Raw genomic sequence first — 24213 nt, forward strand, 5'->3', positions numbered from 1 at the left:
ACGTCAAGCCACTTTCCGGAAAATGTCCTGGTATCAACGAATGGGGATCAACGTCGTCAGGATGATAACCTTGGTGAGTGTAGTCTCCGCTGACACAACCATATCCACCCCCCTCGGAATGCAATTCAACTGGTTTTTCCATCCCCCCCCCCCCCCCCCCCTGCAGGTTGACAGTAGGCCGGAGATTTGGGACCCAGCCGAGCCGGGCTACAGTGACCGCGACATAAAGGCGGACGTCTGGAATGCGGTCTGCTCTGGGATGTATCCCGATTGGGACTCCGCTACAGCTGCCACCCAAAGTGAAATCCGTAAGTTTACAGTATTGGTTGTAACGCTTTGGTGTTTCTTTCTTCCATGTATTTTGAACTGTACTGCATCTAACCACACTGTTTATTGCAGCATGCGGTGGATTCCATAATTTGACATTCTGCTTTTAACCATGTTTTATTATATCGCAGTTAAAGACATCAAGAATCGCTGGAGGTCAGTTCGGGACCGCTACAAGAAACACGAGAAAGAGTGTGAAAAAAGCGGCATGTTCCCGTCTAAGAAAAAGTGTCCAAACCAGGAAATACTGCATTTCCTCAGAACAAGTCGAGCATTGCGTCCGTAAGTGCTGTATTTTAGGCGACCTTTTATAGCTCAGCTTCACTGTTGTTGCATTTTGATGTTCTATGTCTCTAACGGTACTCTGGTTTCGTCCACAGATCCAGCGGGAACATCACGGCCGCCCCTCCCACGGTCGAAACCGCTACAGCCGACACAGAAGGGCAGGAACAGGAGTCACGGGATGATGATATCAGAGAAGGTACCCCAACCTTGGAAGACAGCCAGCGGAGCACGCCCGATTTGTCCCGCACTTCAGTAACACCGGAAGTGGTGGAACAAAACGTGTTGCGTAGCAGTAGTGCTGGCCCTAGCAGCAGAGCATGCAGTAGCCGGGAGGTGAGTTCCGAGCGGACGAGCCGCAGCGTTGCTGCTCGTCCGCGTCGGAAGAACAAGGCAGATGCCGCAAACGAGGCGCTGACGTTATTGCGGCGGGTTGACACGGAGGATCAGTGGGATACAATGGGTGCCACCATTGCGTCACGCATTCGTGAACTGAGGTCGGAGCGTCAGTGGGCTATTGCCCCCTTTCTTTACTATGCTTTAGAGCTTTTTGCTTCTGAAAGGCCCATTGCTGATAGCTGTACCCTTATTTCGGCAATGAGAAATGCAGCCTTTGCAGTACCACAATCGAACCGCATGTTGCCTCCACCCCAATCTTTGCCTGACCAACCAGGCAGGGTTCCTTGGACAACGGGATACCCCATGCACCATGTTTCTCAAGACACTGGCTACGGCGACACGGTCTCTGGCGGGTCCCCTTCCCCTTCCCAGCCATCGTTTCTCTCGATGAGCAGCCCTGTGCATCAGACCTCGCAACACACAACCACGGTACTGTACACGCCGCCAAGCGGATCTCAATCCAGTACAGGAGACGGCTCTTTTATCAGTTATACGACACTGCAGTGATAACAGCTGTTGCATGGTGATAACTGCAATGTCTTATACGCAAGCATTGTAAAGTGCAGGATCCGTTGTGATGCTGCCTTGTGTAACACTGCATGCAGTTGCCTGCTGTCCCAGAAATCCTAACAGATGCTCATGTGAAAGATTGGGGTGCAATTTCTTCCATCGCTCACTGCCGGCTACTATCTGCTCTGCTGCTAAATAGGCAAGGCACACACATTCCTTCCGGTCAGTGGCATGACCGTGAAATTATTCGCAGGTTGTGCGACTGTACGTGAAGGATTGTGTATGTGCGTCTAGAGTGATTTTGTCCGCTGCCTCGCTGTCCTCCAAGGTTGGGGTATTTCACTTCTCGGGGTCATTGTCTTTGTTTGTTGTTTTCCTTTTTTTTATTTTCATGTGTATTTTCTTGTTTGCTCCAGTGTAATGCATGTTACCGGAGTTCGAACATGAAATAAACTCCAAGAAATGCTGATGAGAACAGGGGCAGTCTGTCTGTCGGCCTGTTCCCATCCGCATTTCCCCTTGCGGTATATCCGTCAAGTGTGGCGAAAGCCAAATTGGTATTGGATCGCCCGGCGACAGAGAAAAACGTTACACCATTTACCAAAAAAAAAAGTCACCACGTGCAAAATGACTGCAACTGTGTGGCGAGAAATTAAACACCAAACCCTGAATTCCGCTATCCAACATTGATGTAAAATAATGTCAGTATTTTAGTGGATAAAAAACGGTCACATACGTCGCTTCCATGTGCTCCTGGGGCGTGCCTAATGTAACGCTCGGTAGTGCTGTGGCGTGAAGCTTGTGAATGTGGTTCCATTGCTTGGGTGAAATGTATTGTGCTACTCATGTTGTTGTAATCGTTAACTGCTGAAATGCTTCAAAAAGGTTACGTTTCAAAACCTATACACCTGCCATGTTCATTAGGCTACTTATTAAAAACCAACATAGCCTAACAATTGTTTCAACTTAACATAAAGTTCAGGTATTTTGTTCGACGACAAAAAAAGAAGAGTGATGTTTTTCATTAAATATAGTAAAATTTATTTGTGCAACCTTTTTTCTAACAATTTTGTAAACTTTAATGACCGATCAGAAACTGCACAGACCGCCTTTGGTGGGTCTTGAATAAATGCACTTTATGCCAATAATGTCTTCTGCATCCTTCTAGGGCTGGGCGCCGGGGGAGGGTCACACTGCAGTTTTAGGGCTGCACACCACCGACACAGGAGAACTGCCATGGCACGGTGCCTTCGTGACTAAGGAAATAGTCAGTGAAGAGTTCTCGAACCTGCACTGCGGTAGCAGGCGTGCGACCTGCACCCCAGTTGATGACCGTGTCAAAGGCAGGATCGAGTTCTTCGACATCTACCTCGGGGCGATAGTCCCGGAGGTAGTTGTGAAGAACACAACATGCCTTGACAAGGTCATCAACTGTGGTAGGGTCTACCATAAGGGTAGTCCCTAGAACTCTCCACTGACTAACCATGATCCCGAAGGCACACTCAACCACGCGACGTGCCCGGCTCAGCCGATAATTAAAAATCCTTTTCCGGGCATTCAGTCCTCTTCGTGGGTATGGGTGCAACAGGTTTGGCATCAACGGGAAAGCCTCATCCGATACCATCACAAAGGGGACTGGATGTGTGGTTCCCGGGAAAGGTTGTGGGGCTGGGAGCGTAACGCCATCTCGGAGAATTTGCATCCCAATCTGTGAAGTTCGCAGCACCCGAGAATCTCCAGTGCTGCCATAGGCGCCGACGTCGATGCAAACAAATTTGCTATGTGCATCAGCCACAGCCATCAGGACAATAGAAAAAAATTTTTTGTAATTATAAAATTTGGAGCCGGAGTGGGCTGGCTGAAGCACACGCACATGTTTGCCGTCGACCGCGCCTATGCAGTTAGGAAATTTGGCAACATCTTGAAAGCCTGCTGCAACACGTTGCCAAGTATCCTCGGTAGGTGAAGGCATCATGATGGGCTGCAACTTCTGCCAGATAGCGCTGCATGTGCACCTCACAATTTCGGTGATGGTAGATTTACCAACACGAAATTGGAGATGCAGGGATGCATAGCTCTCTCCTGTGGCCAAGAAGCTGAAAAGAAGCAGAGAAGAGAAACAAAAGTTAGTACACAATGAAGACTTGCATTATGTCAACACTTCAAACAATTAAAGTATTCAGATATTGATCTCAACACAAAATTTATATGAGAACACAGTATAATTCATGTGAAGAAAATAACATGAGCATTGCAGAGGTAGCCATGGGGGAGGTTACATTGTCACTTTACACGCCACACATGGTTCACAATTCCATTCTCGCCATCTACAACATAGGGGAGAGAGAAAGTTAAAGTGCAAAGATGTTCCTGCCACACTCAGGTACATAACTAGGGTACGTTGACTGCCGGTGCGCAACAATTGTTGGCCAACGTGGCTGCTATGGTAAGTTCAACAATCTCACTTCTGCCAATTTGTTTCGGAAGTCAACCACCCACAAGATGATGATGCCTGTGTTATGTGCCAGAAGACAGAATACCAAAGACAACGAACTGTTCCTCCGCTCTCTCCCAAAACTACTAGAGGAGAACCCGAAAACGTACAACTGTACATTTTCAGCAACATTGCCTGCGAATTAAAAAATGGAGTTTGTCTTCCGCTGGATGAAGCCCTTTGTGACGTCACAAAATTAACCTATTTTCAGCTGTTGCAGAACGTGTGTCTTGGCAGCTAGCAGCGCTGTCTCACTCCACGCAGCAAGGGCGTAAGGTGTAGAGATGAGCGAACGTACTCGGTAAAGCACTACTCGTGCGAGTAATGTGCTTTATCCGAGTATCTCCCCGCTCGTCCTGAAAGATTCGGGGAGCGCCGCGGAGCGGGGAGCTGCAGGGGAGAGCGGGGAGGAACGGAGGGGAGATCTCTCTCTCCTTCTCTCCCGCCCGCTCTGCCCCGCTCCCCGCCGCAACTCACCTGTCAGCAGCGGCGCTCCCCGAATCTTTCAGGACGAGCGGGGAGGTACTCGGATAAAGCACATTACTTGGACGAGTAGTGCTTTACCGAGTACGTTCGCTCATCTCTAGTAAGGTGGTTTGAACTAAGACACACGTCCGCTGGGGCAATGGCGGCTATTAACACTTTCCAATCCATTCTCAGGCCTGCCCCGACATCATAATTTGCCTTCACAGCTGCGATGTGGTGGCAGGCACGACAGTGCAGTGCAGCAGTGCATCTGAACCCGATCCTCAGACACATCTGGTGCAGATGCATTCCTGCACTCATCCTCATCGAGGACCCCCGTAGAGAATGCAGAAAGGGTTTTCAACCATTTCTGCCTTCTCCTTTACACATTACATACCGCTCAATTAGCGCTATGTAATGCATAGAGATTCCGGCAGCCCGGCGATCATGTGTCCGCCGCGATTACCTGACCCACGGCGGTCACATCAATGCCGAGCCGGGAGCCAGCACTGTGGGAGGACATGCTTACCTGACTTGCTTCTTGCACATTCTTCTTCTGTCTCCCGGCCATCATGTGATGGCCAGGTGCCACCTGACCACTGCGATCACATCATCGCCGAGCCAGGAGGCAGAAGGAGAATGCGGAAGACGCCGGACAGGTAAGCAGTTCCCTCCCTGCACCGTCCTGAACTCTGTCAGTTCAGGAGGGCGCAGGGACAAAGGAATTCTTTTCACCCATTCTCCCCAGCACCAATTTATTTGGAACTGGGGAGAATGGGTGAGAAAAAAAAAAAAATATTGGAAAGGGTTAACCATTGAAATGCCACTAGCAATTCTGACAGCGGCATTTACATAGCACAAATGGTGTCGAGGGGTCACGCACGGGCAACCAAACACCCACCCGACCGTTGAGTTCGGGGATGCCGTGCACGTGTCATTATGGCGGTGTTGCTAATGAAAGGGGTGCTTGATAGCCAAGCTGTCCAAAAGCAGTGTGACGTAATGCGATTGCATTACGTCCTACTGCCGGAGCAATCACAGCATCGCATGAAAAAATAAAATGTATTGCACAAAACGTGTAAGAAAAAAAAAATTATACAGTTGCAAATTACATTACGGATAAAACAACTGGGACAGGATAAGGAAGGTTACTTACCGAAGGGTGATGAGCAGCCTTTCTTCTGCAGTGATCGCCTTCCTCATCTGCGTATCCTGGTACGTAAGATCCCGGCGCACCAGCTCCAGAAGGCGGTCAAAGGCCTCCATAGGCAGCCTGCAGAAGGCTACGAACTTCTCCGGATGGCTGCAGAGAGAGAGAGAAAGGGAGAGCGGGCTAAACTAAATACAAATTCTTTGCACAATCTCAAACCTATTCACATCACATGCTACACTTCACTTACTTTTTTGAATCTTGGTACAGGCTTGCGAAATGCCCCTTCGTCCCCCTCTCGGTGAGTAGGGGATGCACCCAGTAGCGCCTCCGGCGCCGGGAAGCACGATCAGTCTGTAAAAGAATATTAGCAGGAATTAAAGAACATGGCAGCAATCGCACTCTAGTCCACAATGCATCTAAAGAAACAACAAGGAAACAAAGCACACACTGTCGAAACACTGCTCACCTTTTCTGATTCTTCTCCTTGCATGTACAGCATTAGGGCGATGAGTGTGCGGCGGTTGGCGCGCCTCAGCCGAATTCTTCTGGTAGGCTCCATAGCTCAAGAGAAAATGGCCACAAATTCTTAGCCTCTTCCTACCCTGTGCAGAAATGGGCGTGGACGATGACCTCACAGGAAAGGTTTTTTTTTAGAATCTGCACCTACTAAAATACGCAGTCAAATCTGCAACTAAAACCACGCCTCTCCAAAAAAACCGTTTTTTTCCGCAGCAAAGGACCTGCAGATTTAACTGCGGTTGAACCGCAGAATAATACGCGATGAAAACCGCGACTACATTTGGATATTGCATGCGGATTTGCCGCAGATGCGGCATGGTTGCGGCAAAACCGCGACGGTAAAACCGCGACGTTTACGCGGCAAATCCGCCCTGTGTGACCCTAGCCTAAGTAATAACAGTGCGCTAATAGGTGACTCATATCAAGAGTGGAGAGAACCTTGGATGGCATCCGCCCTGACACAATCAGCCTGCATCACAGCGGCAGGGTAAACTTTCTGTTCTCATGCTGCTAAACAAAGTGTTCACACAGCAGCCGATCACTGGCCTGAGCGGTCCTGTGCCATTATTATTGCCATCACTGCACAACAGCCGATCACTGGCCTTAGCGATCACTTGTCGCTCTCACTGCCATCACTGGGGAGCAGCTGATCACTGGCCTCAGCGGTCCCATACCATTCTTACTGCCATCACTGCGCAGCAGCGATCACGGGCCTCAGCGGTCCTGTGCCGTTCTCATTGCCATCACTGCACAACAGCCGATCACTGGCCTTAGCGATCACTTGCCGTTCTCATTGCCATCACTGCACAACAGCCGATCACTGGCCTTAGCGATCACTTGCCCTTCTCATTGCCATCACTGGGGAGCAGCTGATCACTGGTCTCAGCGGTCCCATACCGTTCTTACTGCCATCACCGCACAGCAGCCGATTACTGGCCTCAGTGGTCATGTGCTGTTCTTACTGCCATCACCGCACAGAGCTGATCTGTGGCCTCAGTAGATACATGCCGTTCTTACTGCCATCACCGCACAGAAGCCGACCACTTGTCCCAGTGCTCCTATACCGTTCATACTGCAATCACCGCGCAGCAGCCGATCACTGGCTTCAGCGATCAAGTGCCATTCTTACTGCCATCACCGCACAGCAGCCGATCACTGATCTCAGCAGTCACCTGCCATTCTTACTGCCATCAGCACGCAGCAGCCGATCACTGATCTCAGCAGTCACCTGCCGTTCTTACTGCCATCACCGCACAGCAGCCGATCACTGATCTCAGCGATCACGTACCACTCTTACTGCCATCACCACAGGGAATCGATCACTGGCCTCAGTAGTAATATGCCATTCTTACTGACATCACTGTGCAGCAAACGATCACTGGCCTTAGCGATCACTTGCCGTTCTCACTGCCATCACTGGGGAGCAGCCGATCACTGGCCTCAAGGGTCACATGCCGTTCTTACTGCAATCACCGCGCAGCAGCAAATCACTGGCCTCAGCGGTCACATGCCGTTCTTACTGCAATCACTGCGCAGCAGCCGATCACTGGTCTGTAAAAAGAGAACATTTTGGTACCATTTAGCCAGTAGAAAAAATAGTTACTGTTCTCAGTTATAGAAACAAAATTATCTTGTAGATATGGGACCTTTTAATGGATAACAAAATTAAATTATTTTAAACAAGCAGAGATGTGCCAGAGATGTGCCTCTACTGCTGCTCCCTGCTGCACAATGACGACATTAAAGGGGTTGTCCCGCGCCGAAACGGGTTTTTTTTTTTTTCAACCCCCCCCCCGTTTGGCGCGAGACAACCCCGATGCAGGGAAGTAAAGGAAGCTTACCGGAGCGCTTACCTTAATCCCCGCGCTCCGGTGACTTCAATACTTACCGCTGAAGATGGCCGCCGGGATCCTCTGTCTTCGTGGACCGCAGCTCTTCTGTGCGGTCCACTGCCGATTCCAGCCTCCTGATTGGCTGGAATCGGCACGTGACGGGGCGGAGCTACACGGAGCCGCTCTCTGGCACGAGCGGCTCCATAGAAGACTACAGAAGACCCGGACTGCGCAAGCGCGGCTAATTTGGCCATCGGAGGGCGAAAATTAGTCGGCACCATGGGAACGAGGACGCCAGCAACGGAGCAGGTAAGTAAAAAACTTTTTATAACTTCTGTATGGCTCATAATTAATGCACAATGTATATTACAAAGTGCATTATTATGGCCATACAGAAGTGTATAGACCCACTTGCTGTCTCGGGACAACCCCTTTAAGAACAGCTGCAGCTCATAGTGAGTTTTCTATCTCACCTCATCGAGCTTTGCTTACAGGGTCCCTGAGGGTCCCTATACCAGGAACCGTGGAGAAGAGAGAGAAAGAGAAGTAAGAGAGATTGAGAGTGAGCGTGCCCAGAAAAGGCAGAGATCCCCGTGCAGAGGTACTGTACTGAAAGAGTGTTTGTGGAGTGACCTTACCCCTATGCTCCTCTGGAGAGTTTCCCTTCCAGGAGTGGTTCCTGTCAGATAACTTAGACTGCAGAACTGGTGTCATCCTATTTTTCCTCCCTGACCTCAAATCTGCTGTTTTGCCTGCACAGCCGTCTTTTGCATTTGTGCCTTGTACCAAGTTATCAAGTAAAGTTTTGCCAGGCCCTGACCGTTCCCAGGGACCTGAGGTTCTTTAATACAGTCTACGGCTCCTTTATTTATTTACCGCATAGGGTCATTCCGGTGGGTAACGGAATGGTGGCGTCATCCGTGACAGCCTTGTATCCTGTTCTCGTGTTTATTGGCCATTCGCCTCCTAGGGGTGGAGGAAGCCCAGTGCTGCTCTGGCCGAGGCTGCGTGTGTCCCTCTGGGGAGGAGCCTGGTAAGTGCCACCGTGGCAAGTGGCCAATCTACCCTCCCAGCTCCTCAACGTATGCCCTGTGTCCGGAGTCACCCTACGAGACGCTGCACAAGGCCAACATGCAGAGAATAGAACCCATTGATTTCCGTATATTGTACGTGCATTCCAGTTGTGCAAAACAAACGCAGCATGCTCTACCTTTCTGCGTATTTGTGCACCAGAGATCCCCATAGAAGTCAATGGGGGGTGCTCAATTGCACACACAACACGCGAGGAGATGCGTGAAACACACGTAATCCCTCTGGAAAAAGAACACATCTGGAACTAGTTAGACGAATTAGCAATAAAATGTAATCCTGCTTGTGATGATGAAGAGGTGATTGCTGAAAAGTGATCTCAACAGAACAGGAAATGTCAGCCTATCATGACTGGCTGCTCTGAAAATGGTAAGATTTATTTATTTTTAATTGAGAAAATAATAAAGAAAATTAAAAAGTGTCGTTCAAAATCTTTAAAATGTTTAATTTAAAAGCTTGATCTAAATAATAGGTAATGTTCTAATGACACATCCCTTTAAGTTGTTATGACTTTTTTCCGTTCATTGTCTACTGAATTACAATAGATAAGGTGCAAAAGAAGCACAAACTCTGAACATACAGCAGTCCTACCCCCCCCCCTCCTGCCGAGGCCTTGAAATCCAAACCAACATAAGAAAGTAATGTACAATCTGTGACGGCAAGCTTCAGCATCTCCTCACCCCTCTCTGCTGTGCAGCCGCTGCCCCATCATTCTTCCTGCCATTGGCTGGACCCATAGGTTGCATGTCTGCTCAGGCTACCTCTTAGCTGGTTGGTGCCCGAACACATGAACACGGCAAAACGACGCAATTTTACTTTCGTTTTCGGCCGCAGCTCCGTATGGCTGACAACGTCTATTAGCGCCCCCCATAACTGTGATGGATGATGAGGTGCGCTAAACGGCCAAAGATAGAGCAGACAGCGCTAGAAAATAGCGACGATGAAAAGCGCTGTCCAGTGCCGCGATCGAACGCATGTCTGTGAGGCCCCATTGATTTCAATCGGAGCATTATACCGCGATTACCACAGCATGCAAAACGCTGCATTAATTGCAGTAAAAACCGCTCATGTGAGGAAGGCCTAACTGTCTTTTAACCCTTTCCTGCTATATGACGCACATTTACGTCATGCAGCGTCAGGGTATGTAGGAAGAGAGATTGCGGGGCGACCTCTCTTCATGCAGCGTTGAAGTCAGGTGTTTATTACAGCTGACACCTGCGGGCAATAGCTGCAAATAGCGGTGTGGCCGATCGCGGCTATTAACCGTTTAAATGCTGCTGTCAATTCTGACAGCAGCATTTAAATCTCCAGAGCGATCTTCAGGGGTCCCGTACGCCCCCCTCCCCCCGTGGTAAGATTGCAGGGAGCCGTATGGGTGTCATGGCAGCCGGGGTCTTCCTGAAAGGCCCCAGGGCTGTCTCAGCAGACTGCCTATCAAGCCATCCCTGTGGGGTGGCTTGATAGACTGCCTGTCAGATTGCAGTTTGATGTAATGCTATGGCATTACATCATACTGCAGGAGCGATCAAAGCATCGCAGGTTGTTGTCACCTGGTGGGGGGGGGGGGGGGCTAAAAAAAAGTTAAAATCAGATCAATAAAATTTTACTAATTTTAAAAAATAAAAAAGCACTGTGTAACTAAGCGCTGTGATTGGATCAAGTGACAGCCAATCACAGCCGCCGCTCGATTATTCACAGCCATTCAGGAAATGACATTTTTCGAGCGCCGGCTGTGAGTGGCTGGCACTCGATCCAATCCCAGCGCTTAGTTACGGATGATGGCAATAACGGTGGGGGAACTGAAAACCGAGCCAGGGAGATGACAGGGAGATGCCAGGGAGATGAAGAAGTCGGAGGTAGCTTGCCACATCGGGGACACAGACGCCGGCTGAGAGGTGAGTATTGCGTTTTGTTTTTTACCTAGTATATACTCAAGTATAGTGTGGCTTATACTCGGATTGGGTAATACTCGAGTATATATGGTAAATGTTTTCAATTAAATAGTAAGAGAAAATAGATGTTTGCCGCCGCTGCCCTAATCGTAATAACGCATAGGAAAAGTTGAAACATTGTTCAAACCACATGTTGTGTGAGAAGACAACACGTACACATTGGCAGAATTGCAGTTTTTTCCAAAATGCCTGTAAAAATTAATAGACGTCAAATAGTTACTTATATGTACCCCAAAAGGGTGTGGAAATCCCCTCCAACCACCCCAAATCCCTAATACGGCTACGTTAGCCTCGCATCCGCAGGTAAATTGCTTAGTTCACAATATCGCAGTGCCGGCAGCCTGAGAAAAAAACCCTAACATCCACCAATGTCAAGAAGAACTATCTTCAGTATAAGGAAGAACAAGGAGTCCTGGAAGTGCTGATGTGGCCCCACAGAGCCCTGATCTCACATCATCCAGTCTGCCTGGGATTACATGAAGAGACAGAAGGATCGGAGCGACCCGACATCCACAGATCTGGGCTTAGTTCCCAAGATGTCTGGAACATCCTACCTGCCAAGTTCCTTCAAAGACTGTGTGCAAGTGTAACAAGAAGTGATGCCGTTGTGAAGGGCAATCATATCCAATATTGATTTGATTTAGATTCGTCTTTTGTTCATCCACAATGTTTTGGCCAATCAATAGAATGTAAGCACTTGTATTTTTGGAAGCATTCTTACTTTACGGCATTCTCCACATCTGCCTGTAGCAGGCTGGTTACAGATATAAATATACACTACCGTTCAAAAGTTTGGGGTCACCCAAACAATTTTGTGTTTTCCATGAAAAGTCACACTTATTCACCACCATGCGTTGTGAAATGAATAGAAAATAGAGTCAAGACATTGACAAGGTTAGAAATAATGATTTGTATTTGAAATAACATTGTTTTTACATCAAACTTTGCTTTCGTCAAATCCTCCTTTTGCAGCAATTACAGCATTGCACACCTTTGACATTCTAGCTGTTAATTTGTTGAGGTAAGCTTGTGAAATTGCACCCCACGCTTCTAGAAGCATCTCCCACAAGTTGGATTGGTTGGATGGGCACTTCTGGCGTACCATACGGTCAAGCTGCTCCCACAACAGCTCAATGGGGTTCAGATCTGGTGACTGCGCTGGCCACTCCCTTACCGATAGAATACCAGCTGCCTGCTTCTGCTGTAAATAGTTCTTGCACAATTTGGAGGTGTGTTTAGGGTCATTGTCCTGTTGTAGGATGAAATTGGTTCCAATCAAGCGCTGTCCACTGGGTATGGCATGGCGTTGCAAAATGGAGTGATAGCCTTCCTTATTCAGAATCCCTTTTACCCTGTACAAATCTCCCACCTTACCAGCACCAAAGCAACCCCAGACCATCACATTACCTCCACCATGCTTAACAGATGGCGTCAGGCATTCTTCCAGCATCTTTTCATTTGTTCTGCGTCTCACAAACGTTCTTCTTTGTGATCCAAACACCTCAAACTTGGATTCATCCGTCCACAACACTTTTTTCCAGTCTTCCTCTGTCCAATGTCTGTGTTCATTTGCCCATCTTAATCTTTTTCTTTTATTGGCCAGTCTCAGATATGGCTTTTTCTTTGCCACTCTGCCCTGAAGCCCAAAATCCCGCAGCCGCCTCTTCACTGTAGATGTTGACACTGGTGTTTTGCGGGTACTATTTAATGAAGATGCCAGTTGGGTACCTGTGAGGAGTCTGTTTCTCAAACTAGAGACTCTAATGTGCTTATCTTCTTGCTTAGTCGTGCAACGCGGCCTCCCACTTCTTTTTCTACTCTGGTTAGAGCCTGTTTGTGCTGTCCTCTGAAGGGAGTAGTACACACCGTTGTAGGAAAACTTCAATTTCTTAGCAATTTCTCGCATGGAATAGCCTTCATTTCTAAGAACAAGAATAGACTGTCGAGTTTCAGATGAAAGTTCTCTTTTTCTGGCCATTTTGAGCGTTTAATTGACCCCACAAATGTGATGCTCCAGAAACTCAATCTGCTCACAGGAAGGTCAGTTTTGTAGCTTCTGTAACGAGCTAGACTGTTTTCAGATGTGTGAACATGATTGCACAAGGGTTTTCTAATCATCAATTAGCCTTCTGAGCCAATGAGCAAACACATTGTACCAGTAGAACACTGGAGTGATAGTTGCTGGAAATGGGCCTCTATTCACCTTTGTAGATATTGCACAAAAAACCAAACATTTGCAGCTAGAATAGTCATTTACCACATTAGCAATGTATAGAGTGCATTTGTTTAAAGTTAGGACTAGTTTAAAGTTATCTTCATTGAAAAGTACAGTGCTTTTCCTTCAAAAATAAGGACATTTCAATGTGACCCCAAACTTTTGAACGGTAGTGTATATCCTGTGAATGACTGCCAGAAATTGTACACGGGGCCGAGGGATGAACTATATACACACTTTTCTTGTTACGTGGTATGACAGGCAATGATGGGAGTAGTAGTTATAAGTTCGGAATGCCACCGTTCCATACACCGGCCTTCACACACGGCGCATTAATAACACTGGACTAGTGTATAGTACCTCGGGTCCTCCGAAACGGTGGAGGCATAGTAAAACTTTACTAGAGACTTCTCCATGAAATACAACAGACTTCAGCAGGCAGAGTTTACAGTGCAGGAAAACTCACTCCCTTGAGCTTCACATACGGTCCGGCGGTCTCTCCGTCTCCTCCATCTTCAGCTGCACAAACCCTGCAGTACACATCAGAGTGCCCCATGATATCGTGACGCTATTCCCACTTCCGTGAAGTCGGACTGAATGCACCAGGACACCGGGACATCATATGGAGGATGGCACATGTGGGAGAGAACAATCTATGCCGGAGGAGGAGGAAGGTATACTTGCAGGGGTTTATGTTGTTTTTAAATGTCTGTGAACTTTTTGGATATTTGCCATATAATTTCTGGTGTCTTAGTTATACTCTGAGCGTGACAAAGACTACAGGTGTTAGTCGAAACGTCGCTATTCCTGCACGATAAGTGAGTTAATGAAGATGCATCCTTGGATGTTTTGATCTTTTTGGCACCATTAACCTGCTGTCCTGCATATCTACTTTTCTCTGGACTTATGTGGACTTGAATCCTGTCCAAGCGGGACGAGCATCATTCTACACCACTGTGTGATCTAAGAGGAGTGCTGCTGGTACTGTGTTATTTGTGACCTGTCTATGTGCCGTCCGTAGAAGAGACCATGTTGCTCCCCTTTTCTCTACTAAGCCTAGAGCTTAGCTCTGACATCAGCTTATGCCCTATTGGCTGACAGTCAGCTTTCAAATTCATTGGTGCAGAGTCCAGGAGTGGGAAAACAGCAACACAAGTCCCCATGCAGAGTGGGAGGAGTAGTAAAAGTGCGGGAAGGGGAAGAGGAGATAAAAGCAGCAGTGAGTCAGCAGTTGGAGGCTTCTTGCTTCTGGCTTCCAGCCAGCCTGTCAGAGAGTGCAGTCAGTCGTTTCGGCAGAGGAGGAGATCCACACAGGAGACAGAAGAGTTCACCCTCATCATCCCCAGGTTTAGCGAGGTCCCCTTTCCGCTCCCTTGGTGCTTCCGTGATAGTGAGTAGAAGAAATCCCGAATATTGATAATCCACCACACCATAACAGTGAGTTTCAATATACCCGGTGAAGCCCCAATATACAGTGCTCTAGAGATCACCTTAAATCTCCCTTCAGCCACCCCCTGCTCACAGTCAGTTAAATCTAACCAGTGAAGAATTGTTTCAAATCAGTGAAATTAAGAAAAAAAGAGAGAGCGTTGAAGTGTTTCCTTTCACAATTTCCGTCACAAGTTATCCCCATTGTATTGAAATCTCTGCATCACTGCAATCTACAAGTGTACATTGTAATTATACTTGTGAAACAGCTTAGTAAATCTGAGAGCTCCTAGTTTTACTATTACACGCTACTGGACTCGTCTCATTTATTTCTTCGTCATGTCATCCCGAGAGACCCGGAAAGGAGTACTGGCATCACCCGTGACAGCAACAGACTCGTCCATTACACGTACCACAGTCCCTTCTTTAGGCCACTGCACAACCCCTGAGCAGAGCACCCTTATCGCCACTGTCGGGAGGGATCACAGAGCCACCTGTGACAACCCTTCTGCAAACCCCGTGATCTCCCTCACTTTGGCGTGCTCAGCTCAGCCGTTGCAATAGGGTGTAAAACCCAATTGCAAAGTTAAAGAGTAGCATGTAAGAAGCATAAAAACTTTCTGCGTCTCTCTAAGTCCCAGTGGGGCTGCTGCTATGACTGAAGTAAGAAAAGCGTACTGGAAGTGGCCTCCATCTGTTATAATAAGGGCAGATGCTCCAGGTCCTCCACTGTCATCTGCAGATCATTCAGGTACCGATTCATGTTGAGAGCCCGTGGAATGAACACAGGTGCAACGAGGCGATCGGGCCAATTCCAACCAACAGGTTCATGCTATTTGCCTTGTCTTCTGATTGGGTCGTGCTCTTACTAGTAATTTGCATTGCATCTGCACTGAATAGTTGCTTTGACATTCACTAACCCGATCCCATTATAGCATCAGCCCTGGACTGCGCTGCCGAACAGCTGCGTGCATGTATGGTAGCAGAAGGCGATGACTTCGAGCATGCTTCGCTCACTTCAGTCCTAACAGCGCTCCCACAGGACTTAGGCGTCATTCACACGAGCGTGATGTTAGCACAGATTAGGCGCCTGAAAAGATGGCGTCTAATAGAACCGATGGATTCCTATAGAAACGTTCATATGAAGGAGTTTTGGTCGAACAAAAAACTCGCACCTCCCAAAGACAGGACATACGTGGCTACAATGCCGCATCTGAGGTCCATGCTGCGTGAACAGATGGGACCCAACCTATCTTTGGTGCGCTGCGCAGGAGTTTCCGTAGCAGCTGTATAACACGCAGCTCTCGATCGTGTGAACGGGCAATTTCACTGATAATTAAAGGGGTTGTCCCGCGGCAGCAAGTTGGGGTATACACTTCTGTATGGCCATATTAATGCACTTTGTAATGTACATTGTGCATTAATTATGAGCCATACAGAAGTTATCAGAAGTTTTTCACTTACCTGCTCCGTTGCTGGCGTCCCCGTCTCCATGGTGCCGTCTAATTTTCAGCGTCTAATCGCCGGATTAGACACGCTTGCGCAGTCCGGTCTTCTTCTTTTCTGAATGGGGCCGCTCGTGCCGGAGAGCGGCTCCTTGTAGCTCCGCCCCGTCATGTGCCGATTCCAGCCAATCAGGAGGCTGGAATCGGCAATGGACCGCACAGAAGACCTGCGGTCCACCGAGGGAGAAGATCCCGGCGGCCATCTTCACCAGGTAAGTAAGAAGTCACCGGAGCGCGGGGATTCAGGTAAGCGCTGTGCGGTGTTCTTTTTTAACCCCTGCATCGGGTTTGTCTCGCGCCGAACGGGGGGGCTATTGAAAAAAAACAAAAAACTGTTTCGGCGCGGGACAACCCCTTTAAGCTTGAGCCCTGAGAGCTGTAAATTGCCCGTTCACGCTATTTTTCGTGCAGTTAGCTGCAATCTTTTCACGCACCTATTCTGTGCTAAAATCACGCTTGTGTGAATGAGGCCTTAGAGAGATGTGGTAAGTGGATTTCTCACATGCTACTCGTCAATTTGGCAATTGGGTTTTATTATCTATCCCTATAGGGCCACAACATAAAATTGAAATCCATGTTCAGGGGGCCCCCAGGGGCCATGCGCCATACCATCATGTAGCGTATCCATGCCTTCCTATTTAGTTATGCTATTGTTATTTCAACATAGGACCCCAGTATTGAGATATAGCACTGGATCGGTCTTTTTGATTACACCCTGTATATGTATATATATATATATTATATATAGTAAATACATTTATTTGGGGGGGGGGGGGCAACATGTTGCTATATGGCTTAGGCAGCAGAAAGGCTAGGCACACCCCTGGGGAGAGCATACAAGCTGCACACAGGTGTCTGAACATAGGACCCCAGCAGTGCTAACCACTGAGCCACCAGGCTGCTTGTAAATAGATAAATAATTGAAACAAAGTAAATAAGTTTCTGTCTTCTGAAAAATGACCTTCACGGCGTTAATACGAATCGCTGCAAGTAAAAGCTAGTGTGACATAAACCTATTAAATAATTAAGAATTCATGTACTCCTAGCGTCTGATGTTCTTCTAGCGACACACAAGTGTATCACGGGAAATAGAGCAATAAGGTAATAATTATAGATTTATGGAAAAAAGAGTAAAGAAACTACAAAATGTTTAACAGATTTAGAATATTTTTATTTCAGTTTTTTGTATTCAGGCCCAACTGTTACATAGATGTTTAATAGGGTTCATACATTGTGATACATTGTTGTAAGGCCTTGTGATGTCCAAGTATTATATATCGTGTGATATTAGTGATTACAGCAGTCGCTTGTTTAAGATGTCGGAAATATCGAACACAACCAGCTAAATAATAAAATAAGACATTGTATTTAATAAAAACGGACGATTCTGTTTTCCATTATTCAGAATCGATTGATCAGGTTCACAGAACAAATGATCTTCACTAATAGCAAGCAAAACTGTTACGTGTGCTGCTGGGATCTGTAGTTCTAGGCTTCCTAGCAGCACAGCTACTGGTGGTTGAGAGTTAATTGAGCTGGCTGGGTGTGGTAATCTCCAGCAGCCAATTCCCTTTAGCCTTCAGCCCATATAAACCCAGCTCTTGGTCAGTCTGTGTCTAGAGTTAAGAGTGCGGTCACACGAGCGTAGGCGTATTTACGTTCGCACGTGCGCAGCGTATAATCGCCGGAAAGAACGTTTTTCGGCGATCATGACCAAGAGCTAGAAAGAGTATTATCGTTTGTTCCTACTTTGCAAACTATCTTTTCGGCCATCGAATATGCATTGGCGCGTATTTTGGTCGCGTATGTTCCGTTTTTTTTCGGGTTGCCGTTTTTACGGGCCGTAAAATCGCCCGTGCGAACAAATGCATTGGAAACCAACGCCTCAGATGGTCACGTTTATACGATTGGACGCAAAAACGCGCCGTTTATGCGCTCGTGTGAACGCACCCTAAGGGTAAGTCGTCATGAATCCTAGTCTGTTGCAAGCTTGCTGTGTAATCTGTGTCTTGCTGGTCCTTACACTAACCAGGAGTTCAGCAGAACCGGACACAGTTCACACAGCAAGCTTGCAACAGACAAGGATTAATGACTACTTACCCTTAACTCTAGACACAGACTGACCAAGAGCTGGGTTTATATGGGCTGAAGGCTAAAGGGAATTGGCTGCTGGAGATTACCACACCCAGCCAGCTCAATTAACTCTCAACCACCAGTAGCCGTGCTGCTAGGAAGCCTAGAACTACAGATCCCAGCAGCACACGAAACAAAAACTAACTACAGCGCTCAATAATTGGTAAAATTACAAATCTTTATACGAGATAACTATTACGTTTTTTGTGATACTTACCAAATTATGGATAATGGGGCATATTTACTTAGACCGGCTTTTCATACTTCGGCATAAGTAAAGTTTGAGTCGCATAAGTGTGACAAATGTATTAAGTGACACAAGACTCTTAATATCTTTCTTGCATTTGGCGGTACCCCCATTCGCCAGACTACTCCAGCTACGAGTTTGAGGGAGCTTCAGCTATAATTTATGCCAGTTTCCGGCATAAGTACATATCATGGGGCTACGAAGTCACCCTGTATATTTGCCCAGCCCAATTTTAGAAAAGTGTCAGAGGCCAGTGTAAAAAGGCCAAAAGTCTAAAATTATGGCTTATGCCCTAATTTGAGACTTTTGTACACCATAAATCTGGTGTACAAGACTTAAGAAATATGTCTCAATGTCTTTATACAAAGTACTTATTGACCCCTTTCCTGCCAAGCATGTATTTCCTTCGTCCTTCCAGGGAGGCACTTCAGTAGCCAAGAACATATGGGATACGTCCTTAATACTGAAGACAGTATTTCAAGCTGCAAGGCAGCTAGAGGATCAGTTTTAGGCAGTTCTAGCAATGGGCAGTCATATCAGTGATTGACAGCTATCTGTGTAAGGGTGCGTTCACACGAACGTATATCGGCTCGGTTTTCACGCCGAGCCGATATACGTTGTCCTCATGTGCAGGGGGGGAGGCTGGAAGAGCCCAGGAGCAGAAACTCAGCTCCCGCCCCCTCTCTGCCTCCTCTCCACCCCTCTGCACTATTTGCAATGGGGAGAGGCGGAACGGGGGTGGGGCTAATTCCTGGAACTTAGCCCCGCCCCGTTCCGCCTCCTCTCATTGCAAATAGTGCATAGGGGCGGAGAGGAGGCAGAGAGGGGGCGGGAGCTGAGTTTCTGCTCCTGGGCTCTTCCAGCCTCCCCCCCTGCACATGAGGACAACGTATATCGGCTCGGCGTGAAAACCGAGCCGATATACGTTCGTGTGAACGCACCCTAAGGCTGTCAATCACTGGTAGCTCCGCCCACTGGACTGTTCAGTGCAGAATGAGCAGATATGTAAATGAAGAAAAAACAAGTTCTACTGAATCTTTCACCATAAAACGATACATCACTCCGCTCAGCTCCTCCGCCTCTATAACATGATGCTGGCAATTTGGACAGCATGATCAAGATGACAGGCTCTCTTTAAGTTTTAGCACTTTTGTTCTCTTTTTTTTTTTAATCAGATCATTTTTATTGAAGATATATTTTTAATACATTCATCATTAATTTCTGCACATTTATACATACATAGGCATAATATACATAAATAAAACATGTCATACCCCACCCAAACAATGCAATTAGTCAGAACTATATTTAAGGAAATCGTAATCTCCCCCACCCCCAAATAAAATTAAAAAAACTATATATATTCAGACACCTACAGGTGAATAAAAATGGATTATAAATAAACCGAACTCTTCTGCGCCTCTTTCCCTCATCTCCTCCAAATCTCATCAACTTTTCTATGGTGCTTCAATGCTACCAGCACTCAATGTGAACTATCCATTATACATATCAGACTATCTCCCCCAAATGTCCCCAAATTTAGTCAAACAGTCTCTCTTCTTATAGATCTTCCTTTCCAAAAATGCAACCTCTCTTATCTTTGTGATAAAATCTCCTGTCGAATGGAGGAGGGGGGGGGGGGGGGGGGGGGGGATTGCAGACTGCATCCAAGGAGCAGTAATCAGCTTCCACATCTGGTACAATGCTCTGTGAATTCCCCAAAAAAGTATGTCCACCAAGCCCATCAATAATACCCAATATACAGGTTCAGGGACTAAGATCTGTGCACTATGCAAAACTGCCATGTCTATTTTCTGTATGTGTGTTGCACAGCTGCAGCGTCTGAAGATGTAACTCCCTTATAATCATTGCCTCTGAGCTTTGCTGCATGTTGAATGTATCTATTTTTTCCTGTCATGTGGTACAAGTGAGGTGATAATGGGGGTGTATGTGAGCGGGAAGGAGGTTGATGATCTTACCATGCTGTTGGATGACCCACAGTGATGCAGGGGAGCACCTTCAGCTTCCCTGTATCAAAAATGGAGAAGGAGAGGCTCCCTAGCAGGAGCTGAGGATCTTCCCTCTTCTCCAATCAGCTGGAGAACCCACGGGGCTCTGGTTTCCGTGCACCTAATATGGAGGAGACAGAGAGACTGCTTAACCGCATGTGAAGGACATGGGAGTGAGTGTGCCTAAATGTTTTTCCCAAAAATTCCCATTATCATAGAGCCTTTGTAAGTAACTCCTTCTAGTGACTGCATGTTTCCCCAAGCAAGGCCAGTGCAGAAGTCTACCAAACCTCTGAAAATAATCTTATGTCTGTTTATAACTCCCATGCGGCCGTCTGGAGTGTGGATTCCCGTATAGTGGTACACCAGTAACTGACACCCACGCATGCTGAAGTCTATGACAGCGGGGTGATCATTACTGCCATTCTGTGGCCATGGACTTTCATGTCAAGTTTTGCTGAAAAATTCTAATTTGCCTGCACTGTAAATTCTGCCTGCTCAAGCTTGTTGTACTGTGTTTCAAAAGTCACTAGTAAAGTTTTACTGGGCCTTCACCGTTTTGGAGGATACGAAGTACTTTACACTTGTCCAGTGTTTATTGATTCGCCGTGTATGAATGCCGGTGTGTGGAACAGTGGCGTCCCGAACTGACAACTACTACTCCCCTCATCCTGAGGACTACTGGCCACATCTTTTCCTCCTGTAACTCCCTCTGGGAAGGTTACAGTTGTTAGTCACTCACAGGAAATATATATATATATATATATATATATATATATATATATATATATATATATATATATATATATATATATATATATATATATACACATTATCATATCTCTATAGTGGACTAGTACAAGTTGGCCTCACAGCCAGGTTGATACAAGTTGGCGTTCCATGAACAGGATTCTACCTCCTGCACCATAAGTGTTTCACATTGTATGGACCGTTAGAATTTTATTTGGCCCACCCAAAATGGGGCCCATCATAATGGCTCTCCCCAAAGCTCACTCCCGCCAACAAATTCACGCCAAACCCAATTGGCGCCAAAAAGACAGCGCCCTGGCCTGGCACAAAGCAGAGGGGGGAGACTACCCCTGCTTCATGGACTTGCTGGTGCCCACACTGGGAGAAGCTAACTGCGGCTGCAGACCCCTAGGCCCAAAGCATTATTCGCCAGAGAGCAAGAAACATGTCTTCTGCTACAGATGCAAGCAGCTGTGTGATCTGTGGGGTGCCAGGGGGTTACCCACCACCTGAACCCCGCTACTATTGGCGCGATGAACCGGACCTCCTAGAACTCATGAAAGAGATCACACCGGGACCAACTAAAAGGAAACTCATCCCTCCAGGGACACTACAGCTTGCAGACCACAGAAGACACCTAAGCCTGTAGAGGAGGCCACGTTACTACCGGCCATCCCATCTACAGACCTGTCAATACCCAGACGAGTGCCGCTGCTGTGGCCACAAGGGAGGGAAGAGCCACCGCTCCCGTGGATAGTGGTTCACAAAGACAATCAGCTTGCTTGCGCACTGATACCCCTGCTGTTGCATCCCCTCAAACGGGATTTTGAGGACCCGGGGATAAAAGTGCATTTCAGTGCCAGGGAGCACCTGCTCTTATGGACGGAATTAAGGCTACCATTGACTGGGCCTCCAACAGTCAAGGAACCGGACTTCCCAAATATACTGGTCACACCGTACAAAGAGGTGCAGAGACGGCGGAGATTCATGGGGAGATTCATGTTTCCCAAATCTTTAGAAAGACCCAGACCAGATTTGTCTATTAATAGACTTTTTACGTAAGAGACATTGCTCTGTTGTGTTTTTCGTATTTTTCTCAAAGTATTTGAGTATATAAGACTGCAAAGTATTTTTTTTTCTTTCATGCTGAAAAGTTTTTTTATAAGGTTATGCAACGTTTAGGTATATGTGCTGCTGGAGGTGAAAGTATAAGGAGTATGCAGTGTAAAAGTGATATGCTCATGCTCTCTAATAATTTCTTATGCAGTAATGTAATGCACAGTCATTTAAAGGGGTTGTCCCGCGAAACAAAGTGGGGTTATACACTTCTGTATGGCCATATTAATGCACTTTGTAATGTACATTGTGCATTAATTATGAGCCATACAGAAGTTATTCACTTACCTGCTCCGTTGCTAGCGTCCTCGTCTCCATGGTGCCGTCTAATTTTCAGCGTCTAATCGCCGGATTAGACGCGCTTGCGCAGTCCGGTCTTCTTTTCTGAATGGGGCCGCTCGTGCCGGAGAGCAGCTCCTTGTAGCTCCGCCCCGTCACGTGCCGATTCCAGCCAATCAGGAGGCTGGAATCGGCAATGGACCGCACAGAAGACCTGCGGTCCACCGAGGGAGAAGATCCCGGCGGCCATCTTCACCAGGTAAGTAAGAAGTCACCGGAGCGCGGGGATTCAGGTAAGCACTATCCGGTTTTCTTTTTTAACCCCTGCATCGGGTTTGTCTCGCGCCGAACGGGGGGGCTATTGAAAAAAAAAAAAAAACCAGTTTCGGCGCGGGACAACCCCTTTAATGCAAATGTTTAGTCTAGTAATTTATGATAGGGATTTTTCCATGTTACGTTAATATGCTGTGGGGCTCCAAATCAAAGCTGGTTATGGCTGCCACCATGAGAAAGCAATAGACACAGGCATCACGGTCGTGTCTTAGAGCAATCTGACTTTATTGTGTAAATTGACTTAGTCTTATACAGAAAATAGTAGGCGTATCAGAGGTTGAACTGCTTTACAGAGGTCGACCTGTTTTACTGGTACATAATTTTGTCTTCTCTATAAACAATGCTTTATTTGTTTGTATTTAGACATCGTGTCTGGACCTAGACAGCAGACAATGATCAAAGCATTCCTCACAACCTTTGTAAACAAAAGCTAAACGAGATCTTGGAGACATGATGGACACTTAAGATTACACGTCTACTTCATTTAGCAGAGCTTTTCATAGGACACAGAATAGAATGTACAATTTAGGCCTACAGCCTCCGGAAACGTATATCAAAGATACATACATATATAAATTAATATGTTCATAACCCTCACAATCCCCCATTTTGAAACAGTCCATCTTGAAAAGAGCCTTTGTAGTGGTACTATCAAGGGTGCTAAGCCACCCCCGCCGGTCTTTCTATCCTCTTCGCCGGATCCCCACTGTTGTTGCTCTTTTACGTATGACTGTTTTAACGATATCGTAGAGGGAGCGATTCCAGATAATTTGCTTGTCTCCGTATCCCACAGAATGTCCATAAATTGCAAACACTCAAAAGAATGAACAAAAGAAACAGTATTAGTAAAGGGTGAAACATAAAATCCATCATCTTTCCTGCAATAGGTGACCATTCAGTAAAAATATCATACTCTGTGTCTACCTGGATCTTAGTACCTAGGCTGACTAGCTTATCTCCTACCCATACATTTTTCTAATTCCATAAGGGAGAGGTTAGTAACATCCAAATGCTTTTAAAGGTGTTCAGTATCTATCATTAGTCTTACAATTCTACCCAAGGATACTGTCAGAGTTGACATAGGGATAGCATCTGGGTGCCAGTAGTACCTTAATGTTGCTTCAGCATCTGGCAAAAATGTGTAAGTTTCTGTAAATCAATGTATCACCGACATGT

The 24213-nt window shown here is 46.8% G+C and overlaps 1 long non-coding RNA gene across 1 annotated transcript; it reads left to right on the forward strand.

Annotated features, from left to right (window-relative positions):
- The first annotated feature begins 254 nt into the window (after window positions 1–254).
- LOC136586406 (uncharacterized) lies at window positions 255–854 on the forward strand. The gene is made up of 3 exons (XR_010787288.1): window positions 255–308; window positions 459–609; window positions 708–854. It is a non-coding gene; the product is annotated as an uncharacterized lncRNA (long non-coding RNA).
- Window positions 855–24213: the final 23359 nt, after the last annotated feature.

The sequence above is a fragment of the Eleutherodactylus coqui genome, chromosome 12 (genome assembly GCF_035609145.1).
Source record: "Eleutherodactylus coqui strain aEleCoq1 chromosome 12, aEleCoq1.hap1, whole genome shotgun sequence".
In the NCBI taxonomy this organism is placed as follows: domain Eukaryota; kingdom Metazoa; phylum Chordata; class Amphibia; order Anura; family Eleutherodactylidae; genus Eleutherodactylus; species Eleutherodactylus coqui.